This window comes from Lolium perenne, chromosome 6 (assembly GCF_019359855.2).
Source record: "Lolium perenne isolate Kyuss_39 chromosome 6, Kyuss_2.0, whole genome shotgun sequence".
Lineage (NCBI taxonomy): Eukaryota > Viridiplantae > Streptophyta > Magnoliopsida > Poales > Poaceae > Lolium > Lolium perenne.
Window position 1 is genome coordinate 143,630,656 of NC_067249.2, and position 6,000 is coordinate 143,636,655.

Sequence of the window (6,000 nt, forward strand, 5' to 3'; positions counted from 1 at the left end):
GAGGTTTCCTCAAGCACCTTGAGAGCTTGCAACTCGTGCACAACTTGTTGAGAGGTGAGAGAGGAATAGCATTCCCTTCCCACAAGGGTCTTGACATCAATGGGTACAAATGGCATCATGCATTCAATGTACTTCTCCTTGATCCAAGAATCATTGATGTGGGTGGCACCAACAAGCCGGAAGGCATCGGCAACGGTGAGAAGTCTTCCATACATATCTTCATGATCTTCATCCGGGAGCCTCATGAACCCTTCGGCTTTATTCTTGAGAGCATTATACTTGTTCCTTCTTGTGCTCTCACTTCCAATGCAACTCGAGGTCAAACCATCCCAAGCTTCCTTGGCGGTGGTGTAGTTCCGACACGATGCAATTCCTTTGTCCCCACACTAGTTTGAATCATGTGCAAGGCGGTGACGTTGAGTTGACTATCAACCGCTTCTCTTCTAGTCAACTTGTCGGGGTTGTATGGCTTGAAGCCCTCCATGATGATTCTCCATAATTCATTGGAGGCACTACAAACATGAGAGCGGAACTCAAATCGCCAAGTATCGAAATTTTCAATAGAAAACTTAGGTGGGTCGCCCCTAATATTCAAATGAGGCATGGGAACCGGTATGTCGGGTGATTGGAAAGGTGGAGGTACTCGATTGTAGCTCTCACTTCCATTGGTTCCCCTAGGAGATGCAATGGGAGACTTATTAGAGTTTAAGTTATCACCTTCCACGGGTTTGGTAGATGAGGGTAAGTCCGAAGCCTCTCCCTCATGTAACACACCTGTGTCTTTTACCTCTACACTAGGAGCCTTGGGAAGGGCCGGAGCCAAAAGCTCGGCAATCATCTTTTTCATGCTTTCCATTTGGGCTTCCACGGAGGACTTCAACGAATTGAAGTCTTCCACGGAGACCATCTTGGCGGCCCCTTCCGAGGACTCCTCGTCCGGCATACTCTTAGGCGGTTAAGCCCGAAATAAGAGCCGAGGCTCGATACCAATTGAAAGGATCGTATGCCGCACCTAGAGGGGGGTGAATAGGTGCTAACCAATTTTTAGTTCTTTTTCAATTTAGGCTTGACACAAATGGTAAATTCTCTAGATATGCAACTAAGTGAATTTACCTATATGACAAGGCTACCAACTAAGCAAGATAACTAAGCAATAGAGAGAGAATAGGATAGAGGTAACCGAGAGTGGAGCACGCGATGACACGGAGATGATTCCCGTAGTTCCCTTCCTTTGCAAGAAGGTACGTCTACGTTTGGAGGAGTGTGGTTGCTACGAAAGCCAAACCAACAGCCACGAAGGCTTCACTCGAGATCTCCGGTGAGCAACGCCACGAAGGCCTAGCCCACTTCCACTAAGGGATTTCCTCGAGGCGAAACCGGGCCTTTACAAGGTTCTTGGGGCACACATCCACAACCAAATTGGAGGCTCCCAAATCTGTTACAACACAACAATCAACAACAATACATCAACACGAATCAACTAGGGAACCAAATAGGAACACTAGCATGAGATCCCTCAAACAAGAGAGGGGGAAATGAAGAACGCTTCGGTGAGGATGTAGATCGGTGTCTTCTCCTTCGAATCTCCAAAGATCAAGAGATTTGGTTGGGGGAGGAAGGAGATCTTGCAAATCTTGACTTTCTTTGAGTTGGCTCTAATGGAGGTGGCTTGGCAGAATTCTTGTGCAATGATTGAGCAAAGAGGCAAGGAGGAAGAAGGGGGGTATTTATACCCCCACTCAAAATGGAGCCGTTGCAGTTTCCGGGGGGCCGGATAATCCGGCCTAAGTAAGGGCCGGATAATCCGCCCCCCCCGGATAATCCGGTCTTCGGGGCAAAAGAGTGACAATGTCCGGCCAAATGTCCGGCCTCCTTCCAGAGTTGATTTTCTTCCAGTCCTTAGCGAAAAACGGGGGGGCCGGATATTTCCAAAATATCCGGCCCGGATAATCCGGCCCTGGTACAATACCGGGACATGATGCGGCCCAATGTCCGGCCCCCTTCCGTAGCCAAAATTCCTGAAACACTTAGCCAAAAACGGGGGCCGGATATTTCGACAATATCCGGCCCGGATTATCCGGCCTGGCCAAACTTTTTACAAACCTTTTTGACACACGATCAAATCCAACACACATGAATAAATATCTATGTAATCCCTGTACCACTTAAACAAACATTAGTGTATCATATATATTGACATCAAACACACAAAACATAATGTGAGAGATGTTCTTTCAGTTGTGAGGATGCTTGCGTATGGAGTTACCAGTGACCTAATTGATGAGTAAAATGCGCATGAACGAGCCCACTTGTATTGAGTCAACATACAGGTTCTGCAACACTGTGCTTCAGGTGTTTGGAGAAGAATACATGAGAGAAGCAAATCCTACCGACACTGCCCGGCTATTGTCCATCAACGAGTCAGGAGGATTTCCTGGTATGCTTAGAAGCATAGATTACATGCATTGAGAATGAAAGAACTGTCTATTTGCGTGACAAGGGCAATACCATGGTCATGCGGATGGGTGCACAATCATACTTGAGGTGGTTGCATCACAAGTTGACACTGTTTCTTCAGCATGGCAGGCTCACAATGACATCATTGTGCTTCAGCCATCTTCGGTATTCTCTAGACATGCGGAAGGAAACATTCCAATAGTCAACTATGAGATCAATGGCTACCCTTATGACAAAGGAGACTATCTAGCCGATGGTATACATCCTCACTGGTCCAGATTTGTGAAGACAATCTGCATCCCTAAAGACGAGAAAGAGAGCAAAAAGAGCAACAAGTTCGTAGGAAGGATGTAGTCCATGTGGAGCGGGCATCTGGTGTGTTGCAATCTCGTTGGGATATTGTTTGGCGCCCTACTAGAACATGGTGCATGGAGTAGATGTGGATGTCATGACTGTTTGTGTGACCATGCACAACACGATAGAGGAGGAGGAGCACAATGACGGTGTGTATGATGAAGGGTGGGATTTTTAGAGTGAGTTGGTTGGGCCCGAGCCCATACCACTGACAAACTTGGCTGATTTTCTTCAAGTGCATCATGAACTACGAGGCTGCGCAACTCACAACTAACTCCAACAAGTTTTGATTATATCCTTTCATATTTATTCTATTCGAGTTCAAATGATTGTAATAAACTATTTATTACCCATGACTTTATTTTTGTTTTCTGAGCTAGGATGTTTAAATGTCATTCACAATATTTTTATGTGTGCAAACATAAAAAAATGCCCAAAAACTAGGTGAAAACATAAATATAGCCACAAGCAGATCAAACTGGGGCGTTGTTCACAGCCACCCGAAAACAGACATGAGCCTCCAATCGATCCGCAAGGTCTCACAAACGGACAAAATAGAACACTTTTAATATCTGAAATGAAAGCGCATTTAGAGATATCCTAACACAGCCTCTGCATAAAGAAAGATACAAAAATATTTATATAACCCTTACATGATAACAAATCATGGACTTGAAGCTTTCTTGCAGGCATGTGTTATCACCAGATTTTGGCCAAATCAGGAAGTGGGCCGTAAGGGAGATGGGCTTGGAAGGTTACATGTGGAAGATCTCTGAAGCGGCCTTGGGCGAAGAATTTGGGCTAGATTGCCCGTATATCTTTAATTATGGTAGATTGTATCTTAGATTAAAGGTTAGAGTTTGTACCGTGCACGATGGGGATTATTCCCACGTTAGAAAGTCCCCTGGACTATAAATATGTATCTAGGGTTTATGGAATAAACAACAACCAACGTTCAACCAACCAAATCAATCTCGGCGCATCGCCAACTCCTTCGTTTCGAGGGTTTCTACCGGTAAGCAACATGCTGCCTAGATTGCGATCTAGGCAGCACAAGCTTTATGTTGTTCATGCGTTGCTCGTACTGAAGCCTTTTTGATGGCGAGCAACGTAGTTATCATAGATATGTTAGGGTTAGCATAGTTCTCCGCGTAACATGCTATCGTAGTGCGACCCTTGCATGTCTAGCCGCCCTTACACCTATCTTAGGTGTAGGGGCGGCACCCCGCTTGATCATTATTTAGTAGATCTGATCCGTTACGATTGCTCCTTGTTCATCAAGGATTAGTTTAATATCTGCAATAGTTAGGCCTTACAAAGGGCTGGAGGATCCAGCGGCACGTAGGGTGTCGTTTGCTAGTCCTAGACAGGATGTTCCGGGGATCAACCTCGTGTTGGTTTTTAGGCCTTGTCTAGGATCGGCTTACGATCACCGTGCGTGGCCGCGAGGCCCAATCCTGAGTAGGATGATCCGATTATGCGGTGAAAACCCTAAATCGTCGTAGATCTCATTAGCTTTATCTTGATCAAGCAGGACCACCATATATTCGTGCACCTCGTACGAATCATGGGTGGATCGGCTCCTTGAGCCGATTCACAGGACAACCTGAGAGCCGATCGAGGCTCGTATTTAATGTTTACGTGTATGCCATGCAGGAAACTAAGCGAGGCATCTCCATCACCTTCCTGACCAGGTATAGGTCAGGTGGCACGCCCTTGCAATCAGCATCGGACGTGTGACCAGAAGGCTTTGCGGGCCGTCGCTCGGAGGGACCTCGGCCAGCCGCAGCCCTAGGTTGTTCCCGGCTCTACTGTGTTGCCCGTCGCTGCCCGCCGGTGGGTTTTGGCAGCAACAGCATGATGCTAGAAATGCTAGCACAAGCAACACCGCCGGTGAACCACACATGATGCATGGTAATACCAAAAGAAGTGCTGGATCTTTTTTATGTTGTAGCTGCATCATTGGTGATAGGCTATGTACATTCGGTGTGGACTTCTGTTTGGGGATTTCATTTATTTATATGTCCGCACATAACCCGCTGATTTCTGTTCTTGTTGTATCTATATAATAATCCTTGAGATAAGAAGAATTCTACTCCATTTGTTAATTCTTTTTGGGATGCGGGAGTACGGTAGCATGCTGGAAAGAAATGCTACAAAAACCCTCAACCATCGGATTATTTAATTTCTGTAATGATTGATTGGTTTGGTTTGATGATGATTGGCTAATTGCTCCTCGTTGTCAGGTGTAGCTAGCTTTTGACTCGAAGCCCACCTGGTGTCCACGACGATGCATACTATACGCTGCTAGTGCTCCTCTACCTAAAATGTGGTTCCCTACTAATCCCTAGTTGATGGCCACGGCTCAAGGTGATTGATCGATGATGATGTTGCATCCACCCTACTAATGATGTATACGTGTCTGTTGGCGAGTCAAATCGTCTGTATAAGCAAACAAACCAATATAGCTTGTTTATTTAGTTCGAAACTCGTGGCACTAGATTTGATTGACAATCATGGGCTAAACTGTTTTTCTTGTCAGAACTTTTCATATTGTGATTCTTCTTATTGCGGGGCTCGAGATATGTTCACCTAACTTCGCTAGTTGGTTTCATTTCATAGGATAAGCTTGAGGTAAAATAACCGATGAAAAAACAGCTGATTCCTGAGCAAATACTTGAGAAAATAAAAATAAGTTTGTGTCTAGTTTTCGATCAACCAAGAATTAATTTATTTCTCGGTCATCTAATTTCACATGTAATTGACGTGCAGTTGGGAAAAAAAAGATGTGCAATTAAATACCCATGTGCAGTTACACATATTTGTATAAATCTCACGTGCGAGAATGGCGATATAAATCTAACGATCCTAAAGTTGATCTAGAAATAATTTAATTCTCGGTTGATCTGGAACTAGCAAATTTGTAAAAATAAGGCGGTCTCAATGAGAGTTTGTGTGTTTGCTCCCTTTTCATTAGAGAATCTGGCTAATGCATTCATTGTCCCGGCTGTCCCTGCGGGCGGCGTCGGCGGGATTTCCCAAGCCTAGCTCACATCAGCCCTCTCGTTCCTATCTCTATCGCCGCCAAGCAAAGCCCGTGCAGTGCTGGCAGCCACGGCCATGCCCCTACCCGCAGGCTAGGAGGGGAGGCACGGGGTTCTCCCTAATCAGTGGCAGTGCTCTCAGGTC